Here is a 25,023-nt window from a genome sequence, read left to right on the forward strand (position 1 = left end):
TATCCTGCAGGAGTGTTTGGTGCAAATCAAATGAGATCGTGCATCTTAGGAATTTGTGTGCATTCTGTCATTATAGCTGCTGTCTGCACGAAGGAGGCGGCTTCCAGGGGACCTCACAGGATGGCAGAGTCCAAGAATTTTGTCACTGGCTATAACCTATGGTATCAGCAATTTCTTCAGACTCTGGAGTGACAGTCCCATGGCTTTATGAGGCCAATTTGACTGGGGATGAGGAGGGTTGGTGTGTAAACCAGTGTTCCTTAATGTGAACTGCAGGACACATGGATAAAATCTCAAGAACATGCTGTGTGTTTTTTTAAAAAGCATAAACATGGATTTAACTGGAATATTTGCTTTTGATAACTGCTGATGAAAAACAAAGATTTTTAAATCTTTCCAGATCTCCATGTCTCATGAGGCTATTTCTCATTTACAACTTTATTGGCTGGATTCATCCATCGTCTTCACCCATGTTTCCCCGTGCTCTGCTGCCTTTTCACTCTCCTGCGGGCTAGTGCCATTTCTGAGCCCCCAAATCAGCTTCTTTTCTATATATTTGTACAAATGAGAAGGCTATAGCTTGAATGACTTGTTGTCACATTAGGACAGGAACAATGTATTTGGGGGGAATTGAGCATGTGTCAGAAAAATCTTTTCCTTTTTCTACCGCCTGTTCATTTGATTAAATATTAAACCATAGTTTTCCCATCTCTAAGAAGACTATTTCCCATCTTGTTATCTCTGAGGAATGTGGCAAGTTTGAATGGTGAACAGTTTGATCTCAGTAGAGGGAGAAAGGAATAAATTGCTCACTTAATAAATTGCCAGACCATTTGGGTACCATTGAGTTGATTACCTTCCCGATTGCCAAGTGATAGCAAATGGCCTTAACTGGAAGAGTTAATGCAGCTTTGATCTCTTGAACTGAGACTCCATAGTTTCCTTAGAATGAGATGGAATGATACTGTGCTAGTCTGCACCCTGATGTCATTGATGGAATAGATGACAGTATGTGCAAGATCTGGTTATGACTAGAAAGAAGCCTGTGACCTGCTGGAAGGCTGGCAGTGTTCTCTGATGTGCTGGGATGTTCCTTGAAACAAGTATGAGAAGGGGGGAATGGGTGGATAAGCCTGGGAATTACTATGCAACACATACTATCAATCAGCTCTGACAGTGATGTCATCAGTGATATGCCCAACACCCTGACTGTCTGTAGGGGAAGCCTTCCTAGAGGCAGCTGTAGTTCTCTACCTGTGCCATGACCCTGTGACAACATTAGAGGTAATATTGGTAGCTAGTGGATTACAAAGTCACCAGGGCCTATAAGGCATTCGTGCAGGAACACCTCAGTTTCAACAACACCTCAATTTCTTCTGAATTCCAGTATTAGCCTGACAGCCTCTTAGCTGCTTCCAGAGGGCACGGTGTGCTTTAACCAGCAAAACCATCTTCTTAATTGAAAAAAAATATAACATTTGCATATTGTAAAACAAGCAAGCAAACAAACAGAACCCATAAAGCTCTACTGTATACACCAAATAGACACACTTTTAAAACAATAAAAACAAACAAACACACAAACAAACAAAAAGAACCTCAAAACTGGTTATACTTCTCAAAAACGACTGCATTTCACATTTGGTGTTTTTCTTTTTCACTGACTAAAGTGGAATCACATTGTATATTCAATTTTCAGCCTGCTCTTATTCACTTAGCAGCATATTGAACACATTTTCCCATATAATTAAATATTCTTTGAAAATATTATTTTAAATTACTGCCCGATTTCCCTCTTATTGGACATGAAGACTTTCCCAATTTATTTCTCCCCATAACTAAGCCTCCAAGTGAATATTTGTACTCATGAGAGATTTTGCCTATTATTTCTTTGAATTCCTAGGATTGGCATTGCTGGTTCAAAGAATATACATATAACATTTCAGAGAGATCTTAACCCTTTACATCTATACCAACTGCAGGCCTTTGGAAAACCTGTTCCCTGGACGTCATCGGGCTTGTGTAATACAGGCCCAGGGGCTAGGTGGGGGGAGACAAACTACGCAATTCACTATCTTAATAGTATTGAAAAAAAAAATCATTTGTGGCCTGGTGGGACAGTTCAGAAGATACAGGCACTTGCAGCCAATCCTGAAGATCTGAGTTTGATTCCTAGGGTCCACATGGTGGAAAGAAAGAACTGACTTCCTTAAGTTGTCCTCAGAACACACACACATGTGCCATGGTGTGTGCACATGCCTACACACACACACACACACACACACACACACACACACACACACACTGCAATTTTTTTTCATTTTTAGTGTAGACACCAGTATTTCTACCATTATACATTCGTATAATCATAATTTGTGACCTTTTTACCTGGTGGTAAATCAAGATATTGATATTACTTTCCCAATTTAAATATATTTTCATTTAACTAATTTTTAACAGCTACATGATTTAAAAAAACAGAAATTTTATTGTTCTTTAAGAAGATCATCCATAGTATTTTGATCATATTCCTTTTCCTCAGATATTCCTTGATGCACTGCTATTGGTGAAATTATTAAGGCCTCTCCATGTAGTTAAAAGGGAGGTTTATTTAGTGGCGTAACTTACAAATGAAGGGGTAGGTAGGTTGCAGGGTCTGGGAAAGGTATGGTGCAGTCCTGCGGTGTTCTGTGGAGAACTCTGCTCGGTCTACAACTAAGTGAGCCCTGGCCTCCAGAACTTGGGTCTTCAGAGTCCTCTCTCAGCTCCACCTTGTAGGCATGACCATTACTGAAGCCTCAGTGGGGGTTGGAACTTGCAGGTCAAAGCTGGAATGGCTACCCACCTCCCTACCCACCCAAATTCCTGCCCTCTGCCCCAGCCACCCCTTTTTTAACCCACGGAGTCCAATTCAAGCTGCTCTTGGGTATGGTAACATTCTTTGGAGCATGGTCAGCCTACCAGGTGTCACACTCTTTAAACTGATTCTTCCTTTTAAACAACTATCAGTTGTGAACAGCTCCTTTGTTAAGGGTGGTAGACGTTGTGTCTAACCTTACCACTGTGCTGGCATTTTTTTTTAAAGATTTATATGTACATTGTACTGCATGCAGGCCAGAAGAGGGCGCCAGATCTCATTACAGATGGTTGTGAGCCACCATGTGGGTGCTGGCAATTGAACTCTGGACCTCTGGAAGAACAGCCAGTACTCTTATCCTCTGAAGCATCTCTCCAGCCCCTGTGCTGGTATTTTATCTGTCTTGACTTGCACAGGCCTTGCTGAGGTTGTCACAACTACTGTGTGTTCATAAGCACATCTACCTTGCTGTGATAATATATTGTTGGAGGTTATGCTAAGGTTTGTTTAAATAGCTTCATTGAACTCTTCATTTTTAGACAATTGCAAGTGGTCTTATCAATAACCATATTATTCATCTTTAATTATTTTATTGAATTCCTACAAGTACAATTTCTGACCAAGGGTGTGAATGATTTTAACATATTTGAGAGAAGTAAAAGGCAACCAGAGACAGGAAAGGGCTGTCCCAGAATACCTTCTCATGCCTAATAGGAAGATCACTCCAAACACAGTGATAATATGGCCAACTTGCACTACACATTTGAAAATTTTTCCTTATTTCATATATATATATATGGTTTTTTGAGACAGGTTTTCTCTGTGTAGCTGTGCACCTTTCCTGGATCTCACTCTGTAGACCAGGCTAGCCTTGAACTCACAGAGATCCACCTGCCTCTGCCTCCCAAGTATTGCTGCTCTAACCAATTCTCTTCAGTGGCTTGAAACAAGACCTAGACAACATTCAATAGTTTGGTAGACCACACATCTCATGCAAACCTCACTGGGCTGAAATCTAGTTGTGAACAATGCTACATCAACATCTGTAGCACTGGTCAGATGGTCTTCTTGCCTTTTCCAGGTTGTAGATGATGCATTTCTGGACTCCTGCACCTTCCTCTGTCCTCAAATCCTGCAAAGGTGAGTTGAATTTTGCTCATACTACTCTGAGCTCCTCTGTCTCCCTCTTCTGTTTTGAGGACCCTATGATAACATATTTACCACCTCATAATCCAGGACAATCTAAGATAAAAGTATACAGCTTAATCACAAAACTACCAATTCCCCTTTGCCATGTAAAATAATATATATCCAGTTTGGAGGATTAGAATGTAGACAGATTCAGGAATCAACCCTCTCTCTTGTTCCTCGTATTGTTCACATCTCTGTCTTTTAGGACAATCAAACTTCAATTTCTTTTTTTGCATACTGCTGCCAATGTGGATCCAATGTAGACATCTTGCTTTCAACATTAGTATTTAATAATTCAAGTTTCAATTCTTAGTATGATTCTCCCTCGATCATTTGCTAAACAGCATGGTGGTTTAAGATGACAAAGACCATTATTACATTTGTTCCTTAACTTTCAAGCTTGCTCCTTCCAAGGTTACATTTTTCATTTCCAAGCCATAGAAACTGGTGTCACTTTCTCTTTGTCCCGATAACCCAGGATTAAAATCGTAGCACCAAATAGTCTTCTATTTTCTGCTCTCCTCTTAATTTATCACACGCAGATATTCTACCAGAAGTTGGGAGAAAGAGATTTCCCGCTGATGGGCAGCGCCTCTACCTTGTGGAAGATTCATGGCCCTGCACATTTTGAATCTGCTGACAAGAAACTTGCGGCAGAAGTAATCAGAGCCCCTGCAAGATTGATTTTTGTCCCTTGCTGGCATGTGGCATAGAGGGTGGAAAGGATCTCATCTCTCAGACTAATCTTAACTATTTAGAAGCCATTATTGCAGGATTACAAATCATCAGAGCACCCCCTGTTCCTTTAACCACATTATTTATTAGCAAGACCTTCAAATTAGTCTTGTGTCTGGCTTTGCAGTAGTCCTTAAAAATCAACCCTGAAATAAGTTGAAGCAAAAAGCATGGCAGCAATCACCGTCACTCTAATTGCACAAACCTTAAGCCAAATTTCATCTTCAGCTCTTATTTTAGAAATAATTCGACCCCAAATGCAAATTGATTCTTCTCTTCAGTTTGTAAGAAATGCTTAAAGTCAACTTGTCACAGAGAAGAAATTGAATCTATTACCTGTGGTCTTCCAGCAAAGAAGACGCATGGAAGAAGAATAGGGAGATTTATCTGATGTTTGGCTGATATATGGGTGTATAAAATCTTAAGTAATACTGATAATGTCACACAATATTGCAACATATATTTTCAGTCGAACATTATAAGACAATAAGGCATAAATGGAAATTAAAGGGAAAATCGGAATGGTTGTCAGGGAACACTTTTTCATTCAGAGAATCATAAACATATGGAATGGTATGTCCGGCGAAGCTTCTGAGCTGAGGGTATCGGAGTAATTACAAAATGGATTTATATTCTGAGGATTGAAGTACGAACAATGGGAAAGAGGCTTGAGTCAGATGATTTTCAGTCATCTTCCCTTTCAAAAGCACCTCATGAAAATGCATTTCACCAGGATTGTCTAAAAATGTGAAGCATCAGAAAGACAAAGTATTTTAATGCTCTAAAAAAAAAAATACCTGGTTCAAGAAAAATAAAGGAAGTGGGGAGAAATAACGCAAAGACTGAGAGGAGAGGCTCCAAGCAGGGGCAGAAGACTCAATGAAAAAGCTCTTCAGGAAAATGGAGTTGTTAATTTCATTTCCTGATGAATGGTTAAAAACTTGGTCTAAGTCACCTTAGGGACTTTTTGAGATATGATGGTTACTGTCTAATGTAGTCACCATGTGTCCTCTTCCAGTCTTCTATCAGGGAATCTTAGTCTTTAGTACCCAAAGCCAGCATTCCTGACTGGTTCCATTTCCTTCCCACCCTCTTTATTTAGAATCAAGATTGTAGACCAACACCCAAAACACTGGCCATTCATAAACAGTATATGTTGCTCTCCCATGGTGTCAGCATTTTCCTCCTTCCCTCCAATGGTCACATTTCATGTAGTTTCAAGAATTACACCCTCTTGACACCTTTCCTGGGCAGTCTTCTTTGCCACTGAATAGTGTTAATTGTTTGTGTCTCTCTATTTCCTCTCCAGAACTTTGTACTTTCATCCCTTAAACACCTAGTTCAAATCTGCATGATCTGGGTATTTACATATACAGCAGTCAGAAGTCTAGATCAGGGAGAGAGTCTTATCCCCAGGGGCTCTCAAGTACACAATCTCATCCTTCAGATTTGCTAGTTAAGTTGTCTTAGTTAATGAATATCTGAATTTGAAAAGAAGGGCCCAAGACACAAAGCTTTATTGACAAGAGGGCATAATTGACGTTGTTTTACTATAGGAGAGTTGTATTAAATATTGTTTGGGATGTCTGATTACCTGCAAGGACTTTTAATCTCATAGCTTTAAACTTTGCAATGTTTGTTATATTAATATTAATGAAACAAATTGTAGAAATCACTGATGAATTAATTTTCAAAAATCAAAGAAAGAAGGGGGGTCACTATGGCCCTGAAATAATGGCTTCTGTTCTGGAAGACTCACCTCTGACAAAGACCAATCAGGCTGCTAATGAAAGGAGGCAACACATCTAAAAGATGTGAACTTGTCTATAAATTCTAGTTGGCCATTACTAACTAAAGAAAAGTGGGATTTACTAATCTCAGGAGATTTGACAAGACTAGAATCGGAGCCTGAAAGGCAGTCTCCAGTCTCAGGGTGAGGTTACCTCAGAAATATGTGCAGAATCCTACATGATGTGCAACAAATGACAAAGCTACCAGCAGAAGAGAGTTAGATGTGATTGGAATATTTTCCTACTTGTAGGCTAGAAGAAGCTACAAAAACGCCCATAATAAGGAGAAGAGAATATTTCCTCTCTTTGAAGCACTTCCTGGAGGTTGCAACAGTAGCTTACTCTTGAATTACACCAGGCAGAACTCAGTCTCATTAGGTTACAGACTAAATTTCATGGTATTTTGAGCAGCTCTATGCCTAATAAGTTAAGTCCTAGTGCTTTGCCTGGAGAGAAATGCTGCTCAATACAGAGAACAACAAACAAGTATAACATATGATATGGAAGCAATCACATGCCCATTGGTAGGGCATGAGTAAACCAACCATAGTACATCCATGACAGAACACTGCTCAGCCTTAGTGAGGAATGAAATATTCACTTATATTACATTGTGGATGAACTTTGATTATGCTAAATTAAAGAAGCCAGACACAAAAAGGACATGTTATATGGTTCCCTTTATTGGGAATGGGTAAATCCATTGAAGGAAAGATTGTTCATCATTATGGACTGAAAGGTGAGGAGAGACATGTTTCAGTTGCTTAACTATAATGATTCTCTCTCTCTAATGATGAAGAAAATAATGTTTTGTAAATAGGTGGAGGTAGAATCCATAGTACTGTGAATGTTCTAACAGCCACTGATTATTATTTTGAAATAACTGATTATATGCTATATGAGTTTTACTTCTAAGAGCAAAACAAAGCAAAGAAAAAGGCCAGAAAACAGGTTCACTGCCTTAGAACAGAGAGACCATGCTACAAGAGGCAGGGAATAAAGCTGAGGGACAGGCAAAGCCGAGCTGGGTTCCTAAGCTGAGAGGAGAATTCCTGACCTTTTTCAAAAATGTTTTATTGACTCTTTGAGAGTGTCACATCATGCACCCCAATTATGTTTGCCTCCTGGTCCCCCCATATTCTTCCTTCATCCCAGCCTGCCCCCCCCCCACATAAGGAGATAAATCAAAGTATGCAAACAAGTGAACAAAGCAAAAGAAAAAACAAAGCAAAACACAACAAACCACTTCAACAGAACAATCTCTTGGCTTGTCCTTCCTGCTTCTCCAACACCTCTTCATTTGTCCTGGTGGCAATGGAGGCTTCAGTCTGCCATATAGTACATCTTTTTGTTCCATCAGTTTTACTGACAAATGTTTATTGCAGAGAGTCACTGCAGCTGGTTCTGACTTTTGTTCAAGGGAACAGGTTGATTATTTCTTCAAAATGTTAGTGCTCTTCTTCCTTCCTTCCTTCCTTCCTTCCTCTTTCTTTCTTTCTTTCTTTCTTTCTTCCTTCCTCTTTCTTTCTTTCTTTCTTTCTTTCTTCCTTTCTTTCTTTCTTTCTTTCTTTCTTTCTTTCTTTCTTTCTTTCTTTCTTTCTCTTTCTTTCCTCCCTCCCTCCCTCCCTCTTTTCTTCCTTCCTTTTCTTCTTCTTCTTCTTCTTCTTCTTCTTCTTCTTCTTCTTCTTCTTCTTCTTCTTCCTCCTCCTCCTCCTCCTCCTCCTCCTCCTCCTCCTCCTCCTCCTCCTCTTCTCTTTCAAATGGCAGCTTACCCAGTGACTTTTATTTTCTGGTGGAAAAACTATACTTTCTAGGTTGTCTTTCCTTGAATGCTTCAAGTTAGGCTTAGATGGCAACAAGAGAGGGGCTGCCATGAGACCTGAAGTGTAGAGGTGAAGCAGAAGTTAGGTCTGCCTACCCTCATGCTTGTCACTGACATGAGAGTAACCCTTCCTGGGTCTTCCACTAGCTTCTCAGTTGCACAGGCAGGTTTATGAAGGGTTCTCTATCCAAGAGAAACTCATGGCATCAGAGAAAGGGCCATAAGAACACACAATGGTCTCAGGCTGCCCTTGTAAGCCCCATCTCATGTGTGTCAATTCTAGCTACAGTTGCTTCCCCTACTAGATCTCACATGTGTGGATTCCAGTTACTGTTGCTTCCCCTACTAGATCTCATGTGTGTGGATTTTATCTATAGTTACTTTACCTACTTGAAATCCATTTTCCTTCACCATGTCCTGCTTCCATCTCCAGCACCAGACACAAGCTTCAGAGAACTAAGTTGGCTCTCAGAACAGCATGCAGCCAAGTCCCCAAAGTAAACCTTCTCACCCATTCTCCAGCCATCTAACTTTTCTGATTGAACCTTGACTTGTGCATCTATTTAAGCACTTTCTGAGTTTATGGTTTTACCCTTTTTTTTTAAAAAAAAGCATCTAAATGAATGGATATTATAAAAATTAATATTTACTGAAAAAGGATATCAAAGATACTATAAGAATTATATGTATATATGAACTATATATACATATATATATATATATATGTTATATATATTATACCAAGGGAATGATTAACACATGTAGTGGGTAGCCATTCCAGCCTTGGCCTGGAAGTTCCAACCCCCATTGAGGCTTTGGTAATGGTCACGCCTACAAGGCGGGGCAGAGAGAGGATGCTGAAGACCCAGGATCAAGAGGAGAGGCTTCTCTTGGTTCCAGGACCCTGGACACTGGAGGTGGACCAAGCAGAGTTCTCCAGAGAACACTGCTGGACTGTGTCATACCTTTCCCAGACCCTGCAACCTATCCCTTCATTTATAAGTTACCCCACAAAATAAACCTTCCTTTTAACTATGTGGAGTGGCCTTAATAATTTCACCAATAAACACATACTTCATGAGAGTAATTTTGTGGTTGGAGGAGAAGTTAGATATTTGAACAAAGGAATGAGTTACTGTGGGGTTTCTGTCTGATAATATGTTTATAGTTTAATTTACCTTCTCTAAGATATCCTTCTTAACTAGACATTTTACTTTTACTTAATTACAGTTGCATCAGTCCCTTGATCGCAGTAGTGACCCAAGTGTTTATATGATATTTGAGTGCCCAAAGTCAGACTAAAAGAGAATCTTCCAGAGGTGGGGAAAAACCTGCTCCAAGTTGTCACAACCAACAGAAACTCATACACATACCCACAAAGAGTAAGTGAATCTTCACAATGATTTTATTTGTCATATTCCAAAATAAGAACTATCTGGATATCTGTGGCAGGTGGGAGAGCTGGCCTTGGGGGTCAAAAGAATGGGACAATTGGCCTTGCCCCTTACCAGCTGCAGCACATAGGAGAGCAGGCCATGCACCTCTCCTGGGCAAACCAGTAGAGCTGGCGTTGGTGGTGTGGGTGCAGGTGATCCAGATTTGAGGGCATGAGAACAGAATTGGCCCTGATCCTTGCTACCTGCTGCACTGGATGAGCTAGCTGCAGCAGTGCTGGAGAGATGGCCCAGCTAGTGATGCTAAGGGAAAGCTGGAGGGCTGACCAATCTACTTACCACCAGACCCGGACCCAGAGCTATGAGTTAGCTCACCCCAACATCAACCTTGTCTATGAACTGCTGGAGGATGTGAAGGGCAGACCTGAAGACCCAAAGCTACAGGATCTCCATGACACAGGGCAACAACAAAATATCCAAGAGGAGTCCCAGTGAGGACCCAGTATCAAGGGTGTAGCAGAAACCAGAGGCCTCAAACTAGACTAATGAATCATTGCAATTAACACTTTCTAACAAAGATATGTGGACTAAAGAAAGGGAAAAAAGAACTATCTGGATGCTCACCAACAATAACATGAATAAAATATTATGGTACATTCATACAGTAGAATTCTATTTGGAAATTGGAATGAAAATCCACAATTATGTGCAGCAACATGTTAAAAATCATTTTAAAATGCTGAGTACATGAAGTCAGAAATCTAATAACTAATGCTATATATTGCACTTATCTAAAGGATGAGTGAAGCCAATTTATAAATGGTTGTAAATGAGATGGGGAACTTGACAAGGGCTCTAAAGTGAGCTGTGGATTGACTGCACATGTGTGCTCCATTAGTGATGATTCACTGACATGTGAGGCTTGTACTGTGTGAGAGTATGAATTCATTCATTCTGTGAATGCAAATTACTCCTCAAAATATTAAAACATAATAAAGATCAAATACAGGTTCATCTGTCAAAACAGAATCAAGTAAATAAGAAGTTGATATTTTCCTAGGTGTTACATGTGACTGATTCAAATTTTTAATTACTCCTTGTTTCCCTATAATAATATCACTTAACATATCAACCATTATTGCTTTAGTTCATTGATGACACTTTTTCAATCATAAATAATTTACATTTATTCTACTTGAGTACAGCATTGACTGTACATAGTATTGCCATTTACAAGACTTTTCACTACAATGACACACATGCATGCATTGCATTTTTTTCCCCTGGAGGATAAATGAGATAAAACAAAAGGGGGAATGTGGAAAGTCATCCCTTAGAATAAAGACAGATTTATCTATCGGTAGCATGATACTAAAGTAAATACTAGCTGCTAAATACTTTTAGACATAAAAGGTTGTTTTATATGAAATACATGTTTCTAGTCTATAATTATTTATATTTATATTCATATTGATACAAGAATTGATACTATTGGACACCAACAGTCAGACCCCTTGGTACCTTTGTCAGGAGTATGCATCCTTGAGCTCATGCTTGGGAGCAGTGCTTCTCACCTAACTGATCTACCATGAAAGTTTTGAAACTGGGAAACTGAAACTGAAACTGAAGCTGCTATTTTCCCTCTGACTTTATTAGAGCATTAGTGTGGCAATCAAGAGGAATTATGCTTATGGAAGTACTTTAACACTGTGAAGACTAGGGAAGTACAGCAGACTGGAGCTCACTTTCTTTTGTTGCTCTGACAGGTCTGATAGAATTATGTGTGTATTTCTTCCTGCACTTGTGGGTGGCACCTAAAGTTAGATCTCCCACCTACCTGACGCACATGAGAAATTGACTAATTGTTTTCATAAGACAACCAACTAGTCTCATTTTATTTTCTCCAGCTTGACATTTGCAAAGTTTTGCTTTTACTAACATATTTCAAGATACAGATTCAGAATGTAAGCATTTATTTCTATATCAGTACATTAAATAAAAGCATATATTGGTGGATGAGAAAGACAGTGTGCCTGATATTTCATATTTCCCCAATCAAAAACCACTTTGATAATTTTAATTGCTATTTGCACTGAAATATAAGATAGTAATTTATCATACTGAAAAGCATTGATCACCACTGTTAATTATTAACTCCTTAGCTTTGTGCTTGTAATTCTTTTTACCATAAAAATATTCATTAAGCTTAAAAATGAGCAATAATTTAAATAAAACTGAATGCTCACTGTGATGACATAGAGTTAAGTAATTGGAATACACATAACTGTATTTTAGTAGTATTAAAAAGACATGTACATATATAACAAAAGGAAAACCAAGTGGAAAAATACATTTCATACAAACAGCACAAAGCACAAAGGTCTGTGGTTTCAGCAGGAAGAACTGTCTCTTCCACTGCTATCAATGGCAACAGAATTCATAGAGAAAATAGGTAAATTAAATGACAGTGTCAAATACCACAATCAGCATAATGTAAACTTTTTCTTTGTTTTCCATGTAAATTTGGGGCAATAGTGGAGTAAATGCACACACATTTCTATTTATAAAAAATGAAGTAGCCATGCTTGGTGGCTCACACCTACAATCTCAGGTGGGAGGCTGATGTAGGAAGATTGAAGACCAGGCTACCAGGGCAGTTTGGGCTAGAGTGAGCTGTTCTTAAAAATACAAACAAATGTACAAACAAATGTGAATCTTTAGGCATCTGAAGCAAATAAGGAACTGAGTCTAGAAATGAGAAATTAGAGATGGAGTATATAGTTTTCTGGTGGCTGGACTTCCATCACTCTCTCAGGGAAAAGGACTTAAAATGCAGGACATCTAATAGGTGAGGAGCCAGAAAGGGCTTGTTATGGGTGTGACAACATTCTGTTTGAAGCAACTATCTTCACTTATCAAGGGTGCAATGGGGTTCACTTGAAAAAAAAATAACAGAATAAGGACCTTGAATTAGGCACTGCACAGAACTGAAGTTCTCTATTTATCACAAAGTTCCTAAGCTAGTAGCATAAGAGTCACTCCTGAGCTTCGTTTCCTTTAGGACATCTAAGTAGAGGCAGCTATGACAACTTCTTAAAGTGAGGCTTGGGGCACATGGACAAGAAACATTCACAGATCACCTATAAGACACAGAGCTGACAAAGACATATTGTAAATGATATTACAGAAATCCAGGAAGTCCCTACCATTGTGGCAGGATTTTCACACAGGAAATCAAAATATGTACCAACAAAAGCACACCAAGTTGGAATGTTTAAAATACAACATGAAAAGCATTCTGTTGTCTGAAAGAGAGAGGAAGGGAGGGAGGGAAGGAGGGAGGGAGGGAGAGAGAGAGAGAGTAATTATTAAAGCTTAGCCAGTCATGGGCACACATGCCTGTAATTCTAGAACTTGGAAAGCTGAGGCAGGAGGGTTATAGATATGATGTCAGTGTGGTCTACAAAATGACACTCTATCTCCAAAATCAGTAAATTAAAGTTTAATGTGTGTTTTGAAGCAAGAACTGACTTGCTCAATAAAGTTGAAAATGAAGAATAAGGTCACAAAGAGTTCTAAAGTTAAAAATCAATGTGCTGTTGGTATAAGAATCGAGTTAAGCATCCCAGGCATGTTTCCCCTGTTTTCTTCCAGTGTTTGTAGAATCAAGTCTTATATTCAAGCCATTCTCTCACTTTTGAGTTTCACTTTTATGACCGGTGAGAGATAGACATCTAGCTTTATTCTTCTGTACATAGAGACCAGATTTTATTAATACCACTTGCTGAAAAGACTGTTCTTTCTCCAGTGCATGTTTATTAGTATTAATATTTTATTGCTGAAGACTTTGGGATTGTCTATATGTACAGTAAGGTAGTTGACATGATGGTCTCTATCTCTTTCTCTCTTTCTTTCTCTCTCTTTCTCTCTTTCTCTCTCTTTCTTACTTACTTTCTTTCTTTCTTTCATCTAATTGTTCTGTCTAGAGCTACTAGATCTATGTTAAATAAAAGTGGTAAAAAGTTTCATCTTGTTCCAGATATTCCAGACAGGAAGCTTTCTCATCTCTCTCTCTCTCTCTCTCTCTCTCTCTCTCTCTCTCTCTCTCTCTCGGTTTTTTGAGACAGGGTTTCTCTGTGTAATTTTGGTGCCTTTTCTGGAACTCACTCTGTAGCCCAGGCTGGCCTTGAACTCCCCTGCCTCTGCCTCCTGAGTGCTGGTATTAAAGGCATGTGCCACCACCACCCGGCTCAGCTTTTTCTTCTTTGTTCTAGGTATCATTAACTCTTGGTTTATTAGTAGGAGAACTACTTCAGGACACTGGAATGGATGAAGACCAGTGTTTGAAGAAGAGCCTCCAACTGTAGAAGCAAAAGTAAACAGAGACAAATGAGGTTACATCAAGTCAAAAGCCTGAACAATGAAGAGAAATATCAACAGAGCGAAGAGACAAAGGGCAGAACGGGAATGGCATAAAATATTCACAAAATACACATCTGAAATGGAGTTGATGTCTAAAAGTACAAGAACTGCAAGCAAGAAAACAAAACTCTAGGAACAAGAAAGAAAGTAAAATCAAAACAAAACAGAAATTAGCAAACCCCCAAACTCCCAAGCAACCTCATTAAGAAAATGGACATAAAAATCTAAACCTCACCTGACCTAAAAACTCAGAAGAAGACAAATGGCTGTTTAGAACGTGAAAACAAATCCATACTGAATCTCATTAATTATCAAGGAAGTAAAGATCAAAAATGTAATTAAATATGATCTGACTCCAATAAAATTGCTATTATCAAATAGACTAAAGATTACAAATACAGACAAGGACATAAAGAATAGAGAGCTCTTCCATGCTGTTGATAGGAATTTAAATTCAGTTAGCTATGTAGACGCAAGTATGATCCAGAAAACACACTCTCAAAGGAAATAAAATGGAAGCACACTATGTTCATCAACTGATCCACAAGTTGAGAAAATGCGTGGATATACACAGTGGAATGCTGTTCAGCTATATAAGGAGGTGATGCTGCTATCTATAATGATATAGATAGAATTGGGGATCATTATACTTAGTGAAAGGAGAAGATACAAACACAAGTTCAGCATGATCTTACTCCCATGAAGATACAAGAACTGTTGTCCTTATTTTTCATTATGGCTCAGGGCTCCATAAAGATAACTTATTTTAGGTATATCATATACTGGAACCATATTCACCCCTACACCGTCCCTTTTGTTTTTTTTTTATTACCTCTTTCCTCATCCTACTGGTCTCTTTCTTCTCCCAATCTTTCTCTCTTTTCTGGTTTCATTTCCTATCTATCATCTCTCTCTCTCTCTCTCTCTCTCTCTCTCTCTCTCTCTCTCTCTCTCTCATCTAATCACCCATCTATTTAAAATATAGCACCCACAAATGAAAGAAAATTGGCAATACTTACTTTCCTAAATCTGGCTTCTTTTGTAGTGCCATAACTCTGACAGTTAATTACATCCCCACATCTCTCATTCTGAGTCGTCTGCTATCCAGAGATAAGGACAAGTGATAAGATATTATGTTCACCCACAACACTAAGGCAAACTTTCTATTTCAAAATTCTTAATTTAATGTTCTCTTAATGCTTATTTATTTTTAGAATGGGTTTCACTATGTAGTTTTGGCTCTCCGGCCTGTAACTTAAGATGTAGACTATGATGACCTCCAATTTATAGAGACCCTTATGCTTCTGCCTCTCAATTGCTGGGATTAAAGGTATGTATCACCATGTTGGATTTAATATTCTAAATTTAATCACATTTGCAAAGTGTCTTTTATCATGTAAGGTAGCACCTTCACATATCTGAATATTTTAACGTGGTCATTTTGAGGCCATTATTTCATATGTTTCATATAAGTCAACATTAACTAAGACCTTGACTTTTTTTAGTAAAAGGAAATACAACACTGTGTCTCTTTTCATTTTGTCAAATAAACTTAAAGTCAAAGAAATGTGTGTTAAGTCTTTATGGAGGATCTCATGATGAAATGTGTTTTGATGTTCCCACGGCAGATGTATCACCCAGGGACACCCTCTCTGGAAACAGCAGGAGCCTCCTGCCTACTCTCTCTTCTAGCTTCAAATTTATCTTCCCACCAGCTGCCAGCTCTAAACTACAGTGAACATCTCAGTTTATGGTCCTTTCAAGCTAAAATCTGTTACACTAGTAGAGAAATTGTAATACTTATGTAAATCAATGATTGTAATGCATGTGACACCATAAATTCATGGCATACCCAGAGTGGTGTTCACACTACTCTGTGTTAGCCTATCCAGCAACAGATACAACATAGCCAGTTTGCATATATGTCTAGGTATGTTTTCAATTTTCTACCTTCTTACTATCCTTCCTTTTTTAAAGATGAAACAATTATGGTGAAAAAAATAAAAAAGTTCTACTGTATTTGTTGGCTTTGTAAAGATTTAAATTGACAGACTATGTTTAGATGAAATAAACTTCATGTAAAGTCATTGAAAAGATTTATTTGTTGCATTGGGGTATATTTGCAAAGCTGTGCAACAGAAGCTTTCATCTTTCATCATGTAAAGACATTCTCATCTCCTAAAATTGGAGGAATCCATAAGTGTCTCAACACAGTCCAGAGCACTATCTAGTTCTGTTGAGCCATCTGGTGGGAGACTCTGTGCCCACTGCCTAAGAACCTTGGCTAGAATGTCAGATAGTCTGGGCCTCATGCTAGTGCAGCACAAATGAACAGTGATCATTGCAAAATCATCCAACCTCTCTAATGTTCTGTCTCAAGAGAGATGATGGTTTACCTTCATTGTCTACTTGACACTCCTGGGAAGAGAGACTCAATTCAGAAACTGCCTCCATCAGATTAGCCTGTTTTCATGTCTATGGAGGCATTTCCTTGATTGTTAATTAATGTAAGAGTGCCCAGCTCACTGTGGGTGACAGGCAAGTGGGCCATTCCATCTTTAGGCAGGTGGGCCTGGGCTGTATAAGAAAGCTATTTGAACATGAGCTTGGGAGCAAGGCAGTAAGCAGCCTACCTCTGTAGTGACTACTTCAAGTTCCTGCCTTGCTGGAATTCCTGCCCTGACATTGCTCAAAGAAGGACTGTAACTTGTAACATGAAATAAACCCCTTTCTACCCAACTTGCTTTTAGTCACTGTATTTATCACAGCAGCAGAAAGCAAATGAGAGTAAGAAAGGAAAGTAGTTGTCTACCTATGGATGAATCAGGCTGTACATTATTGCATGATGCTGGAAATTTTTTTCCTTTTTCCCCCCTTTTTCTTTATTTAGAATTTTTCTACTCACTCCACATACCACCCACAGACCCCCCTCCTCCCTCCTCTCACCCCCAGCTTTCTCTCTCAAGCCACCCCATATCCCCACATCCCCCAAATCAAGGTCTCCCACAGGGAGTCAGTAGAGCCCAACACACTGATCCTAGGCAGGTCCAAGCCCCTTCCCACTGCACCAAGGCTGTGCAAGGCATCACACCACAGGCACCAGATTCCTAGAAGCCTGCCCATGCACCAGGGACAGATCCCGATTTTCCTGCCTGGGTGCCCCCCGCCCCAAACAGTTCAAGCCAAAAAAACATCTTCTATATCCAGAGGGCCTAGTCCAGTCCCATGGGGCTCCACAGCTACCAGGCCACAGTTCATGGGCTTCCACTAGTGTGACTGGTCATCTCTGCACATCCTCCCATCATGATCTCAACATCCCTTGCCTGCAGAATCCCTCCTCTCTCATCAATTGGATTCCCAGAACTCAGCCTGGTGCCTGGTCATGGATCTCTGCAACTGCTTCCATCTGTCACTGGACAAAGGCTATATGATGACAGCTAGGTTATTTGCTAGACTGGTCATAAGTGTAGACCAGTCCAGGCACCCTCTTGTCCACTGCCAGCAGACCAAGGTGGGGTCAACCTTGTGGATTCCTGAGAGCCTCCCCAGCATCCTACCTCTTCCTATTCCCATGATGTCCTTATCTATCACAGTATCTTCCTCCCTGCCCTCCCACTCTGTCCCTGTTCCAGCTTGACCCTACCATTTCCCTATGTTCTCATCCCCCACTCCTCGCCTCTGCCACCACTCCCCACACCCAGTCTACTCATGTAGATCTTATCCACTTCTCCTTCACAGGATCATCCATGTGTCCCTCCTAGGGTCTTTCCCTGTTAGCTAGCCTCTCTGGAGCTATGGGTTGCAGTCTGGCCATCCCTTCCCTCACATCTAGTATCCACTTATGAGTGAGTACATACTATGTTTGTCCGTCTGAGTCTGGGTTACCTCACTCAGGATGATACGTTCTAGTTCCATTGTTATTCATCTGGGATATTATGTCATATGCTGGGTTCACCCAAGTGGGGAGGCCAGGGTGCTAGAAAATAACCTGTAGGAGTAGGCAAATGCCCAAGACTGTGTGGAGAGGTGGCCAGTGATAAATGCTGTTTGGGATATGAAGGGGGGCAGAGGTGCTCCTCCTTAGAGGAGCTTCATAAATAAAATAACTTTAGTAGAATTCTTGAGGAGGAACAGATATTTTGTCAGTGGGAAAGAAGGTGTGTGTGTATGTGTGTGTGTGTGTGTGTGTGTGTGTGTGTGTGTGTGTGTGTGTAGTAAATGTCACATGCATTTTTTTGACTCAATGGATAAGCTGTTGGAAAGTAATTTAGGACCAAGTTGAAGCACCCAGATCTATAAGATGCTCTTCAGCAGTTTCAGCTAGTTGAAGGAGTAATCTAGCATAGACCATTTGTATGTCACCATATTCTTGTTTTCTCCAGAACAGCTTCCATCACTTAGTGTGCAAATGCAGTGTTTCCATTTTCACTGAGGGTCTTAGACCAAGCATAGTCTTCAACATCTTCAGCCTTCAAGCAGACAATCATCTAGCTATGTGTAAAAACTGCCCTAAGAAGAGTGAAGTACAATCCCATTTTGCCAACTCTCACCAAAATTGTGAAGAAGGTGGAGCTTGCCATTCATCTGCTCTATAAGTAAAATATATCTTCAGTCACTTCTCATTATTCCACAGCTGTCAGTATAGTCAATGTCTTCTTATTTCTTACTGGGATGAGTGAAGCAGTTCCTACTGGTGTATCTGTTTTTCTTCCTGTTTCTTGACAGTCTTTCTCCATGAGCAGCCAGAGAAATTCACAGATAACATTCCTCTACTCATAATGCCCTTCTGGATTTTCTTCCCATCTCAGTCTAATCCACTGTGTCTGTCTTGGCCCCCACTACCTCTTCAGTTCATTCTCTACCCAAGTTTGATTCTGTTTTTATTTGAACATGGAGAACACCCTGCCACACTCCACTTCTCATCTGAAAAATGGAACTTGAATGGTCTTCCCCAGATAGGGCAGAACTTCACTCATTTGCTTTTCTGCCAATTTCACATTTACCATGAATTTTGAAAAAAAAAATGTTACAGTATAAGAATTTATTGGCAATTTTAAAAGAATCTATTTTATTCTTTCACAATTTCCTGCATGCATACACTGTATATTGATTATATCTACCTCCAGCTCTCCCCTTCTATTTCCCTAAGAAGTCACTCGCCCACACACGGTTCTTCCTCCCACCTTCATGCCTTTCCATCTTGGAAAAACCTCATTCGCTGAGTCCAGTTAGTGCTGCCAGCTGGAATGTTGACTGGTCTTGTTGGCTTGATCGTGTGCGGGTGATCACAGCTGCAGGGAGTTCATGAGTGCAGTACTAGGTCATATGTAGAAGGCAGCATCTCACAGCATACTGTAGTTGGAGAGCTTCTCTCCAGGTTCCACCAAGCCCCCGCGGTCCCACAACCCACATATAAAATAATCATACAGACACTTATATTATTTAAACTGCTTGGCCATTAGCTCAGGCCTACCATTGCCTAGCTCTTACTCTTATATTTAGCCCATTTTTGTTAGTCTATACTTTGCCACATGGCTTGTGGCTTACTGGTGTCTTTACATGTTGCTTCTCATGGCAGTGGCTGGCAGTGTTCCCTCCCAACCTTCCTGTTCCCTGCCTTCTCCTCTTCCTTGTTCCGCCTACCCTATTCTTCCTGCCTGGCTACTAGCCAATCAGCATTTTATTTATACAGAGTGATATCCACAGCAGCATACCTCCCATCTTCTGGCTCTTTAATTCTTTCTGTTCCCTCTTATTCAGTGCTCCCAGACACTGACGGTGGTTGATAGAGATGTCCCACTTGGGGCTCAACAGACAACATTCACTTATTCTTACCACTTTGATCAGTTATGAGTCTGTGCATGAACTACAGAAATAGGTTTCTCTGGCCAAGGATGTAAACAGCACTAATCTCTAAGCTGACTTTTGACATCATCTAAAATATTAAGTGATTTTTGGTTGTGGCAGTGGTGGCGCACACCTTTAATCCCAGCACTGGGGAGGCAGAGGCAGGCGGATCTTCGTGTGTTTGAGGCCAGCCTAGTCTACAGAGTGAGATCCAGGAAAGGCGAAAAGCTACACAGAGAAACCCTGTCTCGAAAAACCAATATATATTAAGTGATGTTTACTTGGCCATTTTTTTTTTTGTACTCCCCCATATCAGACTATATGCCCAAGAGGGATGAATAGACTTTTGTTTTCATCATTGTTCTAGGCATAAATGTGTGTAACATAGAACACATGACAAATTCCTTAATATTTGATTGAATAAATTACAGCAAATTTCACTTGTTTCCTTTAGCACTATTTTTTTTATTTTGACAATTTCTTACTTGTATACAATGCATTGTGATCATATTCTCCTTCCATACCTGTCAATCTTCCCTGTCTTCACTAGTCCTACCCCTGTTTTCATCTCTCTTGTAAGTGCGTGCGTGTGTGTGTGTGTGTGTGTGTGTGTGTGTGTGTGTGTGCAAGTCAAGTCAATGGAGGTAGTCATAGCTATGGTATGTTTGTGATTTCAAATCCATATCCTATACAGAAGAGAGCACTGTGCAATTCTTGTTCCTATCCTCTGTCTTTTTGCACTGTTCTCTGCCTTTAAGTAGGTGATAAACATGTTCCATTCCATTCAGGTCCAAGCACTTGGTATTGCCTTATTCTCAGCACCAGGAGGAGTTATGAATCCTTGCTTTGACCATTGTATACTGCTAAAAGAGACTCTGATTAATGCTGAGAGTTGCACCACTTTTGCGGTATGAACATAAATACTTAGATGGTAGCTTAATTACATATCTATTTTGCAATTGTTTCTCTCCATTATGTGTCATTTTCTAACTGTACAGCCCTTCATATAGGGCACAGGCATCCAGGATTGTCTCTTTCCACTCCTACTAAAAGTTCCAAACATAGAACCTCTTCTCTTTCAAGATTAACATTTAACTGTTCTGAAGTGAGCTATTTAAACTGTTCATGTTGGAAGATTCAGATCAGCTCATCTTTGATTAAATAATAATATTGGTAAATGAAAAACGTCACCATCTCAAAAAATGCTTGCATTTTAATAGCTAGGATTTCCTTAATTATTAGGAGAAATAATAAAGCTGTGTTTTAAATTAACTAGAGATGCCGCTGGGATCTCCCCAGCCCTTCTCTCAATACAGTTAAGTTGGTTTAAAATGAGTTTCTAGCATGCTAGCATGCGGTGTGGGAGCCTGGGGGTGAACATTTCTATTATTATTTTTTTTAAGATTCTCTTCATGTGAGTATTTTGTTAAAATGGCTAAAACCTCAATGGATTTTTTTTTTCAGGAAAGGAGAGAAAAAGATACAAATTAATGACATGAGGAATGAGAGAAAAAACAGTGGCACTTTTGGGCTAAAAATATAGCAAAGTACATTTAGAAGGGAGTACTGTGCAATTGTTATTGCCACCCTCTGTCTTTCACAGTCTTTTCACCCTTGCTTTGCCCTGTTCCCTCGCCTTGAAGTAGGTGATAAACATGCCCGTTAAGGTCCAGGCACTTGGTATAATGATATTCTCAGCACCAGGAGGAGTTATGAATCCCTGCTCTGACCATTCTATACCACTAAAAGAGACTCTGATTGATGCTGAGAGTTGCCCCACATTTTGGGTAGGAGCATAACTGATCAGATGGTGAACTATGTGTTGCACTATATATTAAACAACTTAGGTGACATGGAAAAAGTCCTCAAAGGACACAAATCACAAAGCTCACTCAAGAAGAAATTGACTGCCTGGGTAGTCCTATAACAAAAGACTTTGTAGTTCTAATCTTCCCTCAAAAAAAAAAAATGGCCCAAATGATCCAACTGGCAAATTCTACATCATAGTCAAAGAAGAAATTGTATACTAACTCCCTCAAGAAGCAGAAAGCAGGGGACACTTTCAACTAGGAAAAGAAGGGAACATTCTTATTCTTGTTACAAGTATCTACAAAACAAATCTGTATCTACCTTTGCACTTTTTAACTAGTGAAACACTAAATAATTTCTCCCTAAAATAGAGATTTTAGATTATGTAAATAAAGCCTTAAGTAATATACAAAACAATCTACAAAATAATGAATTTAGCAAGGACTAATGATACATTTAATAAGGACTTCATGTATAAAAATGAATTTTATTTCTACATACCAGCAATAAATGACTAAAAGTGAGTAAAGTAACAACATGACATAACAGAAATTAAACTATAAAATATCTGAAGGTAAATTAAAAAGTTTATAAAGCATCTACATTGAAAACTAGAAAACATATCTTACAGAAATTAAAGACAGCCCAAGAAACAATAATATCTCCATGGAGAATAAGAAAACACAATACTGTTACAATGTCATTTTTTTTTTTTGTTTGGTTGACAAATCTAGCTTGATTCCATTCAAGTCCCAGTTCAGTTTTTAGTCCAAAGATCATGTAATTTTTACTTAATTAAAAACTAAAAGCTGGTGAGTGCCTGGGGTTATAGTCAGAGAGGCAAATGCGCCTGGGTCCCACCACTGGACACAGGCCACTCCGGGAGGACCTGACCAACCTGGCCCCAGTTTCCTGCCAATTGGCGGGTCCTGGGGGAAGGCTCCCCTTTTCCAAGACTGCAGGCAGACACTGTAGTCTCCACACCCTGCCCCCACACCCATTTGCCACTTCCTGAGACTCAGAGACCAACCCCCAGCTCCTGTCCACCCTGGAACTCTCATCTGGAAGAGAGGTGAGTGCCTGGGGTTATAGCCAGAGAGGCAACTGCCCCTGGGTCCCACCACTGGACACAGGCCATCCTGGGAGGAACTGCCCAACTTGGCCCCAGTGTCCAGCCAATCGGCAGGCCCTGCAGAAAGGCTCCCCTTTTCCAAGACTGCAGGCAGACCTTGCAATCTCCACACCCTGCCCCCACACCCATCTGTGAGAGACCACAGCCACTTCATGAGAATCAGAGACCAGCTCCCAGCTTCCATCCTGCCCTGGAACTCCCATCTCGACCAGAGACCAGAGGAATTACCATTTGGACAAGAGACCAGAGGAACTCCCATCTGGACAAGAGGAGCTCCCATCTGGACAAAATAAGGAGACACCAGGGACTTCTAGAGACTCAGAGTCCAGCCCCACAGCTCCTATCCAGCCAGCATTCTGAATCATCTGGGCCAGTGCTCCCATCTGGCCCAGAGCTTCCATCTGGACCAGAGAGAGGCTCCCTAAATCTGTCAGCTCTCTCTGGACCAAGCACACTGATAAGACCAAGAACAAACACAAGAGGAGATGGGCAGATGTCAAGGCAGAAGTACACACAACAAAATAAAGAGCAATACAGCATCACCAGAACCTAGCCCTTCTCCAACAGCTAGACCTCAACATCACGGAATGGAAGAAGAAGAAGAAGAAGAAGAAGAAGAAGAAGAAGAAGAAGAAGAAGAGGAAGGAGAAAACAACCTTATAAGTAACATCATGAAGAGGCTAGAGCCTTATATAGAAGAAATCAAGAATAAAGTATAGGAACAGACAAAAAATGGGAAGAACGCTATAAAAAATTAGAGGAAAGGACAATTAAAGCAGAAGAAAACAATAAGTCCTTGAAAGAAAATCATGAAAAAGCAAGGGAGACAGTCCAAGACCTAAAGAGGGAAATAGAAAAAATGAAGAAGACACTAGCAGAAGGAATGCTGGAAATAGAAAATCTGAGTAAACAAACAGGAACTTCAGACATAAGTATAACCAACAGACTGCAAGAGATGGAAGAGAGCATCTCTGGTGTTGAACATACGGTAGAAGAAATAGATTCATCAGTCAAAGAAAACACTAAAACCAACAAAGTCATGACCCAAAATGTCCAAGAAATTTGGGACACCATGAAAAGACCAAACCTACAAATAATAGGGATAGAGGAAGGAGAAGAATACCAACTCAAAGGCACAGAAAATATATTTAACAAGATCATAGAAGAAAACGTTCCTAACTTAAAGAAGGAAATGCCTATGAAGATACAAGAAACCTATAGAACACCAAACAGACTAGACCCCCCAAAAAAGTCCCCTCACCTCATAATAATTAAACAACGAAACGCACAGAATAAATAAAGGAAAAAGGCCAAGTGACTTATAATGGCAAACCCATCAGAATAACACCCGATTTCTCAATGGAGACTTTGAAAGCTAGAAGTACCTGGACAGATATAATGCAGACACTAAGAGACCATGGATGCCAGCCTAGACTAATATACCCAGCAAAACTTTCAGTCATCATAGATGGAGTGAACAAGACCTTCCAAGACAAAACCAGATTTAAACAATACTTATCCACAAACCCAGCCCTACAGAGAGCACTAGAAGGAAAATTCCAACCTAAGGAAGGCAGATACACCCATGAAAACACAGGCAATAAATAACACCACAGCAGTAAACCCCAAAGAAGAGAAGTACACACACACTACCACCAAAATAATAAAAGTAACAAGAGGAACAAACAATCACTGGTCATTAATATCCCTTAATATCAATGGACTTAATTCACCTATAAAAAGACACAGACTAACAGAATGGATACGAAAACAGGACCCATCTTTCTGCTGTATACAAGAAACACATCTCAAATTCAAAAACAGACACTTCCTAAGAATAAAAGGCTGGGAAAAGACTTTCCAATCAAATGGTCTTAAGAAGCAAGCTGGTGTAGTCATCCTAATATCCAGCAAAATAGACTTCAAACTAAAATCAATCAAAAGAGATAATGAAGGACATTACATACTCATCACAGGAAAGATCCACCAAGATGAAGTCTCAATTCTGAACATTTATGCCCCAA

Source organism: Onychomys torridus, chromosome 4, assembly GCF_903995425.1.
Source record: "Onychomys torridus chromosome 4, mOncTor1.1, whole genome shotgun sequence".
In the NCBI taxonomy this organism is placed as follows: domain Eukaryota; kingdom Metazoa; phylum Chordata; class Mammalia; order Rodentia; family Cricetidae; genus Onychomys; species Onychomys torridus.